At 41.7% G+C, this 16,685-nt stretch overlaps 1 protein-coding gene across 1 annotated transcript in view; it reads left to right on the forward strand.

Moving 5' to 3' along the window:
• The first annotated feature begins 1,569 nt into the window (after positions 1 to 1,569).
• LOC112220351 (contactin 3b) overlaps positions 1,570 to 16,685 on the forward strand; it is a 91,683-nt gene continuing 76,567 nt past the window's right edge. Inside the window, exon 1 of the mRNA XM_024382195.2 lies at positions 1,570 to 2,050. The gene's annotated coding sequence lies outside the window, so the exon portion shown is untranslated. The remainder of the gene's footprint in view (positions 2,051 to 16,685) is intronic.

Raw genomic sequence — 16,685 nt, forward strand, 5'->3', positions numbered from 1 at the left:
TATGCACATACACTTGACTCTACCCACACACTCACACATATGTACACTGACACCACAACACACACGTACACTGACACCACAACACACCAACACACATGCACTACATACGCCCACACACATATAAAATGCGCACACACACACTACCGTTAAAAAGTTTGGAGTCACTTAGAAAAGTCCTTGTTTTTAAAAGAAAAGCACAATATTTGTTCATTAAAATAAAATAAAATAGATCAGAAATACAGTGTAGACATTGCTTAAATTGTAAATGACTATTGTAGCTGGAAACAGCTGATTTTTATTGGAATATCTACATAGGCGTATAGAGGCCCATTGTCATAAACCTTCACTCCTGTGTTCCAATGGCACGTTGTGCTAGCTAATCCAAGTTTATCATTTTAAAAGGCTAATTGATCATTAGAAATTCCTTTTGCAACAATGTTAGCACAGCTGAAAACTGTTGTCCTGATTAAAGAAGCAATACAACTGGCCTTCTTTAGACTAGTTGAGTATCTAGAGCATCAGCACTTGTGGGTTTGATTATAGGCTCGAAATGGCCAGAAACAAATAACTTTCTTCTGAAACTCGTCAGTCTATTCTTGTTCTGAGAAATGAAGGCTTTTCCATGCGAGAAATTGCCAATAAACTGAAGATCTCGTACAACGTTGTGTACTGCTCCCTTCACAGAACAAACTGGCTCTAAGCAGAATAGAAAGAGGAGTGGGAGGCCCCGGTGCACAACTGAGCAAGAGCACAAGTACATTGGAGTATCTAGTTTGAGAAACAGACACTTCACAAGTCCTCAACTGACAGCTTCATTAAATAGTACCGACAAAACACCAGTCTCAACGTGAACAGTGAAGAGATGACTCCCTGATGCTGGCCTTCTAGGCAGAGTTCCTCTTTCCAGTGTCTGTGTTCTTTTGCCCATCTTAATCTTTTATTTTTATCGGCCAGTCTGAGATAGGGCTTTTTCTTTGCAACTTTGCAACTCCCGGTGTCGCCTCTACTCTGTTGACATGGAGACTGGTGTTTTGCATGTACTATTTAATGAAGATGTCCTGCTTATTGGTTGCATGTAGGCTAGGTTAGAAGCCTTGCCTACAGCTTTATAAAACATTGAGCTTTCAACACAATTTGTGATACATTTTCTGTAGGATATTGCATTTAGGCCTAGAGATAAATAGATGTAGTAGATACAACTAGATGCACCAGCCCTACAGTGGAATATATTTGAATTGGTTTGTTGACTTTGAATACTGGTCCTAATTCAATAATCATCTCAGGACGATATGCTCATAACATTCACTATGCAATTACCATGAGGTATTACACAAATTACCCTGACAGTCGTGAAATTAAACTACAGCTGTAACTCCCTCCATTTGGATGGCTGTGACTAATTCCAAATGGGCAACGCATATAAATGACCGTGTGCCATGTAATAAAAAAAACGATCTATTTGGCTTTGAATGTGGAAATTAGAGCATGCAGGGTGTGTATTGAGAGCCTGACCGGTGCTGCATTTCATTTGCACGCGTTTTCACGTGTCATCAGTGAGCGCTTCACCACCTCTGCACTACCGCTGAAGCCCGGGGATGCGCAGAATGTTAATACATCTCGACTCAGAGATCACTCTGTCACAGTATTCCTCCAGACTGGCAGCATTTTTGGAGTGTCTTGGTTGTTGAAAGACTAAACCAAAGCACCTGTGAGTGAGAAGGCGACGTCGGAGTTGAAGCTCTGTCACTGCTGAGCTAATTGTTTGGGTGCCTCGGGATTACATCGAGGAGCATCTCCACCAAACCAAGAGGAGAGAGGCATATGCGGGACTTTTTACGAGTGTAGTGTGCACGGACTGGGATTCTGTGGACCAGCGTTTACGCGCAACCTCTCGATGGGATTCTGAATGAGAGAGCCAAAGCTGCTACGAAAATGTACATATATTTTTAAAGGACATAGAGACACTCGATAAATACCACCACTTATGTCCGGCTCATTTCTCTGATCATATAATTTCATAAAGAGGAAAAACGTTCTGTTTAACAACTCAGTAAGTATTTATTAGTTGACTTGATAAGCTTCTACATATGTCAAAAGGCTACTTTAAATGTCTCTCATAATAGTGGATACATTGCATGTCAGTGTGAGTGTCTATGCATTCCACAATCGGTCCTCATAGGCTATTAGACTACAAGTATTTTTCGAAATGCTGGGAAGTTTATTTTTAATTTTCAATAAATGAAAAGGCAGTGAGAAATATCCGAATTATTTTATAGTATTTTATAGCAATGTTATGGCAACTGCAATGTAAATCACACGGTCCATTGTTATGGTTGGTTTTGTGGCTAGCAAGAACAGCCAAATGAGAGGTAAAAACACCTACGGGGCTGAATTATTCCTGAACACTGCAATATACCCCTGACATATATTACTACAGAGGAAAGGATTGTGTCCATTTTATTTGAGCTCAATTGGTTTTGAAATCCCTTCTGAAGACTGGCAATCTTTTTCTTGCTTCACATTTTCACTTATGGGCAGTGGCAAAGGTGAAACAGAAACAACACCCTGATTCAATCATTTATTACACTTCCTGTCTTCTGAATTGTAGAAAAATCTATTTCATGTTAAAAACAAATATATTGAAGTGTGTAAGGGGGCACCATCAGACGGGATATATAATGGTTGTGCATGATCATCTCATGCATAATTGAGCCGTGAATGGCTGCTCCAGGCTACTGAGATCTGTCTTGGTGCTCAGGCAGCTCTGTTAACTCATCTAGGGCACAAGGGGCTGCTTTGCTTTGTGCGGTGAGGCCAGGGAAGGTACAGTAGTCTTCATAGCTCTTGACTGCAGATAGTGCTGAGGTTGGTTGCAACAGAGCCCCCTTTCTCCACATAGTCAGATGCACCTTGTGTCTCTTGAACACAATATTTTCCATATTAAACTGTGATTAGTCATCCAACACATAATTCAAATATGCTTTTAATTATGTTGTTATGCTTTTAATTATGTTGTTATGCTTTTAATTATGTTGCTGGCATTGTATTTTGTATTGTATTTTTCCTGATAAGTACTTTGACTGTGTGGAATGATTGCCTTTCAGGCTGCCCTCTGGGGGACCTTTGTGACCAAAACCGTGTCACGTTAGTTCTATTTTCTCTAGCTAAATGCATATATGAATGTCTCAAAACTCTGTCTCTTCTGTTTTGACCATATATTGGACCCCTTAAAAAAGATAGAACACCAGCTGCAGCAGAATTGCTCATGCTCAGCCAATACACATCTTCAAAGTATGAGCTATTCATGGGGGATTTTGATCCCTCTCCTCTATTCATGTTTATTTATAGATTTCTTTAGCATGATTTGCTCATCTCATTTTGTGGCTAACAAGAACAGCCAAATGAGAGGTGAAAACATCATAAGCGCCTATGGTGCTGAGTTATTCCTGAACACTGCAATATACCCCTGACATCTATTACTACAGAGGAAAGGGTTGTGTCCCTTTATTTGAGCTCAATTGGTTTTGAAATCCCTTCTGAAGAACATCAGAGAGGCAATCTTCTTACAGTAAGTGCATTTCTGTTTTGAATATAGTGCTGTACATGGATGCACAGAGATCTAGCTCTAGTCTAGAGATAATCTGTCCCTCTACCTCTTCATTCCACACATCCCACACCTCCAAACCAGTGATGTATCTATGGCTATTGGGATGGGGGTCTGGAGATATGCGACCACAATGATGGGGTTGTGGAACGGATCACTTCTCACTGTCTGATAAAGTGATGCTACAGAGGTGTCGTATAATTTCAGCCAGTAGTCTTGAAAGCAGTGCTCACGAGCCAAAACAGGTCCTCGAAAATTGTGCACAGTTGTGTACTACGTCATTTGTCCATTCATATGATATGTTATGTCGTTGATATTTGTACGATATGTTACACATTTGTAAGTGCTTAAGATCCCAGACTGCCTCTTTAAGTGCATTTACTCTTCTGCCTGGCCCCATGGTTTGCAGCAGCTGCTGGGTTCACCAATGCATTGGACCCTTTGTTAACATCTGAGGGAATGGCTGGATTATACTGTTTGTTGTCTTTTGAACAGTGTGGCCTTCCAGGAATTATTTTGTTTTTCACAGTTATAAGAACCTTCCTTCTTTGGCAACATTTTTTCACCAGATAACTATCAATCACCCCACCCTTTGTGCACAGCTGTTATTGGGGTGTTAAACAAATTCTCTCACTTAATGTGTGAAAACATTTAATTTCTTCCCCTGAAAATATCTTGCTACATAAAATGTAGTTTAATGGATTACATTTGTGACATATTGATTGTCTTCAAATGCCATATTGTTGATTAAAAACCTTAATCTTTACAAATAATTTTACATTTTGAGGTTTGGCGTTACTTTCTCATTTTCAGTTAACCATTCATCTGTTATACTATACTGTAGCTACATAAAACAATTGTGACTCAACGTCACTATAATATTTCTCTGAGTGACAGAAGTGAGAAACGTAATAACATTCGCCTCTTTTTGGGCTCTGTCTATATTACTCATTGATGTGATCTGTGCATTTTTGGTCTTAGTCACAGCCAGTTTGTCCGTTCTAATCATATGTTATCTTATGCGCGCATGTATCTAACGACATGTCAATCAGTCATCTTTATGGAGCGTCTCAGTGTTCTGCATTATGTGATGAGCTTCCATGGCAGCTGCACTTAAAACAGCAGACAGAGACATCTCAGGAGAGGCATTCATATGATTATGTAAAACCATTCTTTAATTGGATGGAAATGGTACAAAGTTTTAAGGAGAGCAAGGGAGGCAGTAAAGTAAGAGGTTACAAAATATATTCCAAGTCACTACATTGAAATGGTCTTGGACAAACACCATTCAGTTACTCAGCTCAGTGCATTTAGAACATCATTGTGTAACAATCTCAAAGATTTCTTTCAATGCCCTTGTTCCGTTCTTTAATACCCAACTTTGATATCCTAACCATGTGCAATGCAACATTTATTCATCCTCATTGGCCCATGTGAAATTAAGTCTACTCAGTAGCCGGATCGCTGGATAAACTAAACAGTGAGGCACACTCAGATGACGATGAGCTCATTATCTTTCTTGGGTAAATCACAGCGCATGGTGGAACTTAGAACTGAAATCATGTCTCTGGTCGATGCTGGCCTTAGAGATTTTCCAACGGAGTGCAATAATAGTGATTACAGCACAATTATATGTATCCTGTTCTAAAAAGAGACAATCTTCAATATGAATGAGGTTTTAGATGGGTCTTGTCTTGTCATACAGTGAATAGCCTACCTATGATCTGTTTTTCTAATCCAACTGTGTAACAGTGTCTCCTTTTGAGGTGTACACTACAGTATATGCTGGTCCAGCTTTGTTTGCCATAGGTCATGTTGCATCAGAAAACAGCTCACCCTCTCTCTCATGTTGTGATGGAACCTCTCTCCTTTACTCCTGCCATTATTAGATTCTTTGGAGTTATGCATCCCCTCAGGGGAGAACGAATGCCTTTAACCACCTCTCCTATCATTTATGCACCAAACAACAGCCCCTCTAACCAAGAAGTCATCTAATTTACTCTGGGATACATTTAGCCATTGACTTTCATTAGGCTTAGCTATTGTGAAGGTGAAACTGTGATGCCTCATTACATTTGGCAGAGCAATCTCGTATTCATAATTTCACTTCACCTCCGCCAGTGCATAATGATATCCAGCCATCCTTACCATTATAGTACATGGCCAAATAGAAGACAGACTGTCATTATAATGCATGCCTACACTGAGTGTACAAAACATTAAGGACACCTTCCTAATTGAGTTGCACCCCCCCCCCCCCTTTTGCACTCAGAACAGCCTTAATTCATCAGAGCATGGACACTACAAGGTGTCGAAAGCGTTCCACAAGGATACTGGCCCATGTTGACTTCAATGCTTCCCACAGATGTGCCAATGCCCATGTTGACTCCAATGCTTCCCACAGTTGTGTCAAGTTGGCTAGATGTCCTTTTGGTGGTGGACCATTCTTGAGACACAGGAAACTGTTGAGCGTGAAAAGCCCAGCAGCGTTGCAGTTCTTGACACAAACTGGTGCGCCTGGCACCTATTACCATACCCTGTTCAAAGGCACTTACATTTGTTGTCTTGACCCTCTGAATGGCACCCATACACAATCGATCTCTCAATTGTCTCGAAGCTTAAAAATGCTTCTTAACCTGTCTCCTGTCCTTCATCTACACTGACTGAAGTGGATTCACTTGGGCCACCCGAGTGGGCACTGCATCTCAGTGCATGAGGTGTCACTACAGACACCCTGGTTTGAATCCAGGCTGTATGACAACCGGCCGTGATTGGGAGTCCCATAGGGCGGCGCACAATTAGCCCAGTGTCGTCCGGGTTTGGCCAGTGTAGGCTGTCAATGTAAATAATATTTGTTCTTAACTGACTTGCCTAGTTAAATACATTTTTATTTTTTAAATGTTTTAAAACAAATAGCGTTAATAAAGGGTCATAGCTTTCACCTGGTTTTACCTGTCATGGACAGAGCAGGTGTCTTTAATGTTTTGTATTGGCAGTATGAGCTCTTCATTTTTGATGAACTCAGTGGAGATATTTTGCTTGACATGTTGACTGTCCAACTTGATTTCTCCCACAAGCAGGGGTTCCAAGATGTCAAGCAAAGTCTTCACCAGAGTATGTGAGCGAAAACCATTTAGGCCAACCTCTCTGCTCAGCCTGGAAAGAGTGGCCAAAAGGGTGTTTAGCATCCCCAGTGGCTAAATGTGGAGAGGATATTCTCCTCTGCTGACCGGCTCTCCAGGTACCATCGCATGAGCCTGAAGCCACAGACTGGCCAAACTCGTGTTTCTAAAAATGAATTCTAAAAATGAATTCAAAGTCACTAATAAGTCCTTTTTCATTTTATTTGTATTTAATTCTAAGTAAGTCACAGACTATATGCACAATTTATAGACTATAATGATTTAATACAATGAAATGTTTAAATGCTGTTTATGTCCCTACCAGCCTATTGTGTTGCAATTATAAATACAATGTATTTCTTTGTAGGCTATAGCCTTGAAATAATTGAAATAATTTAGCCTAAATAATTCAGTTTTCCTTCCTTCTTAGGCTCCTTGTCCGGCCGCCTGACCTATTTAGAGTGTTTATATGCTGTTTAATATGACATGTAACCTATTTGAAATTATGTGAGCTTCTTAAATTCACCTTTTTCATCTTTATTCAAATGCTTTTCATTCAAATCCATATGGTTTGGTTTCAAAACTTTAACTATTTGTAGATCCAGGTAGTCACACAAATAGATGGGTGTTGGTTAAATTGGGATTTTAATGAATGGATTGAATTTGGAGCGGGAGTTGTTTTTCCTGTGAGCATGGAGCGGCTTTTAGCAGAGCGGTAGGAAAGGACATGGAGCCCAAGCACCGTTCCATGAGCAATGAGCGGGATTTCCAACAGCTCAACTCCGCTCACATACTCTGGTCTCCACTGAGGTTGTCAAAATAAAGAGCTCATCTTGAAAATACTAGAGGTACAGTCTGTCCTCCATGGGTCCCTGCATTAGACTGGGAAGGATAGGATGGGATGACTGGGATGGCGCAGAGCAAACCAGACACACTGAGGAATGTGGCACACATCTCTACCCAGTACGATCTCAAAGCGTGTAATCCAATGTGACACAATTTTACAGTGGCAAAATGCCCCCTAAAACTTGAAAGACACCAGGAAATCCACTCTGAGACACACTGTGCCCCGTAATTACAGCTGATGAGGAACAATTGCTGGCACTAGGACCATGGTGCTAAACCAGCACTGGCCGGAAGATTATGTAATCTATAACCAAATGAGATCACCCCCCTGAAGAGTGTGTTCTAGGCGACAGTGTAGGTGGCTTCAGGAGGCTGGTGCTTCTTGCAAAATGTGACTCATTACAATGGATATACAATAACTGCTAGGCCTATACTGCTCCCTTTAAACTGCATACACAATTCTGTCTTGGTTTGTAAAACATTTTAAGACGATGAAACCATAGTTTTATATGCCATGTTACTGCTATATTAAGAATGCAAAAGATAGTAGTACCCTATTGGGTTAATCCACAAAAGTGTCACATTCTAAGAATGTGGAGAAGGGATAGGATGCTTAATCCTGAGAGGCATATCAGTTACCTGTGGTAACAGGGATGTATTGTCGGTCAAAGCTTTAGGAAAGAAAGCTTTTACCATTGGAATAATGCTTAAATTGGAACTGTAGAAATTAGGCACAAGTTCCAGATCAGAAATGTTTTAAATGCCCATTAGATTACTTGTCAGACAATATTATGTATGGTGCATGTGCATTCAAATCCAATCAAATCAAATGTTATTAGCCACATGTGCCGAATACAACAGGTAGACCTTACAGTGAAACGCTTACGTACAAGCCCCTAACCGAACCCCTAACCAAAAAATATGGATAAGAATAAGAGATAAAAGTAACAAGTAATTAAAGAGCAGCAGTAAAATAACAATATATACAGGGGGGTGCTGGTACAAAGTCAATGTGTGGGGGCACTGGTTAGTTGAGGTAGTATGTACATGTAGGTAGAGTTAATTAAAGTGACTATGCATAGATGACAACAGGACTGGTGTGGAGAGGGGGGGTAGCGAAGAGTCTGGGTAGCAATCAGGGTGCTCTCGATGGTGCAGCTGTCAAGCATTTTGAGGATCTGAGGACCCATGCCAAGTCTTTTCAGTCTCCTGAGGGGAATAGGTTTTGTCGTGCCCGTATCATAACTGTCATGGTGTGCTTGGGCCATGGTAGTTTGTTGGTGATGTGGACACCAAGAAACTTGAAGCTCTCGACCTGGTCCACTGTAGCCCTGTTGATGAGAATAGGGGCGTGCTCGGTCCTCTTTTTCCTGTAGTCCACAATCATCTCTTTTGTCTTGATCACGTTGAGGGAGAGGTTGTTGTCCTGGCACCACATGGCCAGGTCTCTGACCACCTCCCTAAAGGCTGTCTTGTTGTTGTCGGTGATCAGGCCTACCACTGTTGTGTCATCTGCAAATTTAATGGTGGTGTTGGAGTCGTGCCTGGTTGTGCAGTCATGAGTGAACAGGGATTACAGGATGAGGCTGAGCACGCACCCCTGAGGGGCCCCAGTGTTGAGGATCAGCGTGGCGGATGTATTGTTACCCACCCTTACCACCTGGGTGCGGCCCATCAGGAAGTTCAGGATCCAGTTGCAGACGAAGGTGTGTAAATCAAATCCAATCAAATGTATTTATATAGCCCTTCGTACATCAGCTGATATCTCAAAGTGCTGTACAGAAACCCAGCCTAAAACCCCAAACAGCAAGCAATGCAGGTGTAGAAGCACGGTGGCTAGGAAAAACTTCCTAGAAAGGCCAAAACCTAGGAAGAAACCTAGAGAGGAACCAGGCAATGTGGGGTGGCCAGTCCTCTTCTGGCTGTGCCGGGTGGAGATTATAACAGAACATGGCCAAGATGTTCAAATGTTCATAAATGACCAGCATGGTCGAATAATAATAAGGCAGAACAGTTGAAACTGGAGCAGCAGCATGGCCAGGTGGACTGGGGACAGCAAGGAGTCTTCATGTCAGGTAGTCCTGGGGCATGGTCCTAGGGCTCAGGTCCTCCGAGAGAGAGAAAGAGAGAAGGAGAGAATTAGAGAATGCACACTTAGATTCACACAGGACACCGAATAGGACAGGAGAAGTACTCCAGATATAACAAACTGACCCTAGCCCCCCGACACATAAACTACTGCAGCATAAATACTGGAGGCTGAGACAGGAGGGGTCAGGAGACACTGTGGCCCCATCCGAGGACACCCCCGGACAGGGCCAAACAGGAAGGATATAACCCCACCCATATCTTCAACCACCAACTTACCAAAATGGAGCTCTATAGGAGAAAGCCCTGCCTCCAGCTGTTTGCTTAGAAATTCTAGGGACAATTAGGAGGCCTGCGTCTTGTGACCGTAGCGTACGTGTAGGTATGTACAGCAGGACCAAATCAGAGAGATAGGTAGGAGCAAGCCCATGAAATCAGCCCTTGCTTTGACAGGAAGCCAGTGTAGGGAGGCTAGCACTGGAGTAATATGATCAAATTGTTGGGTTCTAGTCAGGATTCTAGCAGCCGTATTTAGCACTAACTGAAGTTTATTTAGTGCTTTATCCGGGTAGCCGGAAAGTAGAGCATTGCAGTAGTCTAACCTAGAAGTGACAAAAGCATGGATTAATTCTTCTGCATCATTTTTGGACAGAAAGTTTCTGATTTTTGCAATGTTACGTAGATGGAAAAAAGCTGTCCTTGAAATGGTCTTGATATGTTCTTCAAAAGAGAGATTAGGGTCCAGAGTAACGCGAGGTCCTTCACAGTTTTATTTGAGGTGACTGTGCAACCATTAAGATTAATTGTCAGATTCAACAGAAGATCTCTTTGTTTCTTGGGACCTAGAACAAGCAGCTCTGTTTTGTCCCGAGTTTAAAAGTAGAAAGTTTGTAGCCATCCACTTCCTTATGTCTGAAACACATGCTTCTAGCAAGGGCAATTTTGGGGCTTCACCATGTTTCATTGAAATGTACAGCTGTGTGTCACCGCATAGCAGTGAAAGTTAACATTATGTTTTCGAATAACATCCCCAAGAGGTAAAATATATAGTGAAAACAATAGTGGTCCTAAAACGGAACCTTGAGGAACACTGAAATTTACAGTTGATTTGTCAGAGGACAAACCATTCACAGAGACAAACTGATATCTTTCCGACAGATAAGATCTAAACCAGGCCAGAACTTGTCCGTGTAGACCAATTTGGGTTTCCAATCTCTCCAAAAGAATGTGGTGATCGATGGTATCAAAAGCAGCACTAAGGTCTAGGAGCACGAGGACAGATGCAGAGCCTCGGTCTGATGCCATTAAAATGTCATTTACCACCTTCACAAGTGCCGTCTCAGTGCTATGATGGGGTCTAAAACCAGACTGAAGCATTTCGTATACATTGTTTGTATTCAGGAAGGCAGTGAGTTGCTGCGCAACAGCCTTTTCTAAAAGTTTTGAGAGGAATGGAAGATTCGATATAGGCCGATAGTTTTTTATATTTTCTGGGTCAAGGTTTGGCTTTTTCAAGAGAGGCTTTATTACTGCCACTTTTAGTGAGTTTGGTACACATCCGGTGGATAGAGAGCCGTTTATTATGTTCAACATAGGAGGGCCAAGCACAGGAAGCAGCTCTTTCAGTAGTTTAGTTGGAATAGGGTCCAGTATGCAGCTTGAAGGTTTAGAGGCCATGATTATTTTCATCATTGTGTCAAGAGATATAGTACAAAAACACTTGAGCGTCTCTCTTGATCCTGGGTCCTGGCAGAGTTGTGCAGACTCAGGACAACTGAGCTTTGAAGGAATACGCAGATTTAAAGAGGAGTCCGTAATTTGCTTTCTAATAATCATAATCTTTTCCTCAAAGAAGTTCATGAATTTATCACTGCTAAAGTGAAAGTCATCCTCTCTTGGGGAATGCTGCTTTTTAGTTAGCTTTGCGACAGTATCAAAAAGGAATTTCGGATTGTTCTTATTTTCCTCAATTAAGTTAGAAAATAGGATGATCGAGCAGCAGTAAGGGCTCTTCGGTACTGCACGGTACTGTCTTTCCAAGCTAGTCGGAAGACTTCCAGTTTGGTGTGGCGCCATTTCCGTTCCAATTTTCTGGAAGCTTGCTTCAGAGCTCGGGTATTTTCTGTGTAACAGGGAGCTAGTTTCTTATGAGAAATGTTTTTTGTTTTTAGGGGTGCAACTGCATCTAGGGTATTGCGCAAGGTTAAATTGAGTTCCTCAGTTAGGTGGTTAACTGATTTTTGTCCTCTGGCGTCCTTGGGTAGACAGAGGGAATCTGGAAGGACATCAAGGAATCTTTGTGTTGTCTGTGAATTTATAGCACGACTTTTGATGTTCCTTGGTTGGGGTCTGAGCAGATTATTTGTTGCAATTGCAAACGTCATAAATTGGTGGTCCGATAGTCCAGGATTATGAAGAAAAACATTAAGATCCACAACATTTATTCCATGGGACAAAACTAGGTCCAGAGTATGACTGTGACAGTGAGTGGGTCCAGAGACATGTTGGACAAAACCCACTGAGTCGATGATGGCTCCGAAAGCCTTTTGGAGTGGGTCTGTGGACTTTTCCATGTGAATATTAAAGTCACCAAAGAATTAGAATATTATCTGCTATGACTACAAGGTCCGATAGGAATTCAGGGAACTCAGTGAGGAACGCTGTATATGGCCCAGGAGGCCTGTAAACAGTAGCTATAAAAAGTGATTGAGTAGGCTGCATAGATTTCATGACTAGAAGCTCAAAAGACGATTGATTATTGATGAGCTTTGAGGGCACTATGGTGTTGAACGCTGAGCTGTAGTCTGAATAGCATTCTCACATAGGTATTCCTTTTGTCCAGGTGGGAAAGGGCAGTGTGGAGTGCAATAGAGACTGCATCATCTGTGGATCTGTTGGGGCGGTATGCAAATTGGAGTGGGTCTAGTGTTTCTGGGATGATGGTGTTGATGTGAGCCATGACCAGCCTTTCAAAGCACTTCATGGCTACAGACGTGAGTGCTACGGGTCGTTAGTAATTTAGGCAGGTTACTTTAGTGTTCTTGGGCACAGGCACTATGGTGGTCTTAAAACATGTTGGTATTACAGACTCAGACAGGGAGAGTTTGAAAATATCAGTGAAGACACTTGCTAGTTGGCCTGCGCATGCTCGCAGTACACGTCCTGGTAATCCGTCTAGCCCTGCGGCCTTGTGAGTGTTGACCTGTCTAAAGTTCTTACTCACATTGGCTGCGGAGAGCGTGATCACACAGCCTTCCGGTACAGCAGGTGCTCTCATGCATGTTTCAGTGTTATTTGCCTCGAAGCGAACATAGAAGTAGTTTAGCTTGTCCGGTAGGCTAGTGTCACTGGGCAGCTCTCAGCTGTGCTTCCCTTTGTAGTCTGTAAAGGTTTGCAGGCCCTGCCAAATCCGACGAGCGTCAGAGCTGGTGTAGCACGACTTGATCTTAGTCCTGTATTGATGCTCAGTTCAGACTTTGTGAGCATGGCATAGGCTCAATGGAAAAACTTCTCTCTAGCTTCCGACTGTGAAACCAGGTTTGAAAGCTTTTGAAAGGGAATATTGAAAACCTTAGTAAGTAACCCAATGCAAAAATAATCAAATCATTTAGGAGTGATTTCATGTAATATATGTATCATGTATCATTTCAATGGATTATGAGGTAATGGAATAAATATCCACAAACTCAGGACTAATGCACACATTTCATTTAATTGGGCTAAGATTTCTGTCATGAGACCTTCATCAGAGCAGGGATGGATTATAAGTTAAAATGACAAGCAAGGGGTTTCCGGTATTGCGCAGAGCTGACCAGTCGTATCTTTTTCAGCTCCGCTACAAATTTGAAATACATCCTGAAATAAGTTCACCCTTAAGCTTAATGTACCAGGAAAGGCAGTGATAGTTTATTAGCTTCGAAAACCCACAATGCCGACAAAGAAAAGTCATACCAAAAAGGCAGACTTAATAAGTGAAAGTTTAAAGTCTGAGGATGAAGGCGTCATGCTAGCTTCATGTGCTAGAGGTGGAATCAGGACTGAGGCGACAAACATGTGCAGTGCCGTTAGCTCCAAAGATATCTTCAAGGCCATCAAAGATATGCAGAATTCTCTATCAAATTCGAAAATGTACTGTCTGCAGTGGACGACGTTACTCACCTGTGTGTGGATCTGTAAAGCACCTTATACGGATTGTCACTGGGAGGGGGAGGTCTGTTAGAGACTGAGGTAAGGTGGTTAATCACACGTTCATGCTTGATTGTTAGGCATGTGTTTTTGTACGTTGACGTGCTTTAAAGCGTCCTTTGTGTTTTTGTTTATGGTGGTAACAGAGGTCTATTGGTATATTAGGCTGATCCAATGTGCTCTTATGGGGCAATGTTCTATTTCATGTGTACCTGGTAAAGTCGATGACTCATCGTGTTAAGGTTAAATTTACATCCTGGAACTGAATAGGATTAAATAAAATCGCCAAAATAAAATAGGTAATAAGTAGATCAAAACAACTTCAGGCGAAGATCATATTTTTGCAAGAATCACATCTATTATCTCGTGACATTCCTAAGATATGCCTGGGTGGCCTGGGCAAATCATTGCAGCCTCACTTAGTTCCCATGCAAGGGGAGTTATTATTCTTATCCATAAGTCCATTTCATATCAGATATTGCAAACAATTTGTGATCCCGCCGGCAGATATGTTATTATTATTATGTACCTTGCTGTCCGAGCAGTTCACAAAGATCACGCTGTTCCCAACGAAGATGTCTCTGAATTCTTTAATGATTTGTTTTTAAACCTTTCCACACTTCCAGGTAATTATATTGTTGCAGGAGACTTTAATTGCACTTTGGATCCTGTTAAAGATCGCACCTCAGGTTCGAACTAGTCCCATATTACGCTTTATGAAGGATTTAAACTTAGTAGAGATTTGGTGAGAAATCCTATTCCTGAATCGATAATTGTTTGATCTCAGCAGCATTACGCTCTACAATTGAAAATTGCTTTAATGATAGCATTGTTATATTTTCTAATTTAGTAGGAGACCCACCTAAACGGCGCTTCCAACCTAAATGGCTGCAAGATACAAGTTTTACAGAATACATTGGACAGCAAATTGACGTATACTTTTCAATTTAATACAATAGACTTCAACTTGTACTAGATGGGAAGCCTCTAAAGGTTTCATAAGGGGTCAAAATATACATTTCACCAGCTCAAAGTCAAAAATACTTGTCAAAAAAGGAAATGACCTGACACCAAAATTAAAACTCTGGAGAGAGCAATTTTCCTCACCAGTCCCACAGGTGCACACAAGAAGTTGCTCTTGTTCAGGGCTCAATATAACAGAATTTCTTTGGGTAGAGCTACAGCAAGCTTATTGAAACTAAACCAATTTTATTATGACGAGGGCCTGGCGAATCAAACAGCACTAAACCGAGAGAGCAATCAATTCAATTCAGGATGCAGGGGGAGCTGTGATGGTAGACCCTCGTCAGATAATACCTTTAAATCCTTTTATGAAAAATGATATGCATCAGAGTATCCTCCTGAAACTGATACCCAGGCTAGCTTTTTAGATAGATTGGAGTTTCCCAACATTTCTGATGAATCTAAGGATATTCTTAATGTTGAGCTGACTGTGTAGGAAATTTCCAATACAATTGATAGTATGAGGGTGGGAACAGCATCTGGCCCATACATCTACAAGATATTTAAAAACAAACTGTGCACTCTCCTCCTGGATATGTTTTAGGAATCTTATGAAAATGGTCTCCTGCACCCTTTTTTGAGAGGAGCTCTGATCAATCTGCTCCTAAAACCTGGAAAGCTGCATACTCTGTCAATCACCACATCCTTATCAGCAGACTCAACAGCCTTGGTTTCTCAAATGATTGCCTCGCATGGTTCACCAACCACTTCTCTGATAGAGTTCAATGTGTCAAATCGGAGGGCCTGTTGTCCGGGCCTCTGGCAGTCTCTATGGGGATGCCACAGGGTTCAATTCTTGGGCCGGCTCTCTTCTCTGTATACATCAATCATGTCGCTCTTGCTGCCAGTGAGTCTCTGATCCACCTCTACGCAAACGACACCATTCTGTATACTTCAGGCCCCTCTTTGGACACTGTGTTAACTAACCTCCAGACGAGCTTTAATGCCATACAACTCTCCTTCCGTGGCCTCCAACTGCTCTTAAATGCAAGTAAAACTAATGCATCCTCTTCAACCGATCATTTCCCGCACCTGCCCGCCCGTCCAGCCTCACGTTTTAGTCCTATCTGGTGAAACCACAGTTTCCCTCCTGGGAGAGCTGATCCAGGTTTCCAACTATGGGCCAACAAGTGTTTAATAATCTTGTTAGGGCTAGGGATTCCGCTAGCGGAAAAGGCAGAGTGTGGAATTAAAAAATATTTTTTAGAAGTATTTAGCTTTCATACATTCACAAGTGCAATACATCAAATTAAATCTTCAATTCTTGTTAATCTACCCATCGTGTCTGATTTCAAAAAGGCTTTACAGCAAAAGCATAACATATGATTGATTATGTTAGGTCAGAGCCTAGTCACGAAAACACATACAGCCATTTTCCAACCAAAGAGACAAGTTCAAAAAGTTATATTACAGTTCATAGAAACATGTCAAACGATGTATAGAATCAATCTTTAGGATGTTTTTAATATAAATCTTCAATAATGTTCCAACTGGAGAGGTCCTTTGTCTTTAGAAATGCAATGGAACGCAGGTCGCTCTCACGGGTGCGTGCATGATCAGCTCATGGCCTTCTGCCAGACCTCTGGTTGAAACAGCTCTCATTTGCCCCCATTTCACAGTAGAAGCCTCAAACAATGTTCTAAAGACTGTTGACATCTAGTGGAAGCCGTAGGAAGTGTGGCTTCCACTAGAAGCCACACTGTACATTCGATAGGCAATGAGTTGGAAAACTACAAACCTCAGATTTCTCACTTCCTGGTGGATTTTTCTCAGGTTTTTGCCTGCCATATGAGTTCTGTTATACTCACAGACATCAT

The sequence above is a fragment of the Oncorhynchus tshawytscha genome, linkage group LG02 (assembly GCF_018296145.1).
Source record: "Oncorhynchus tshawytscha isolate Ot180627B linkage group LG02, Otsh_v2.0, whole genome shotgun sequence".
Lineage (NCBI taxonomy): Eukaryota > Metazoa > Chordata > Actinopteri > Salmoniformes > Salmonidae > Oncorhynchus > Oncorhynchus tshawytscha.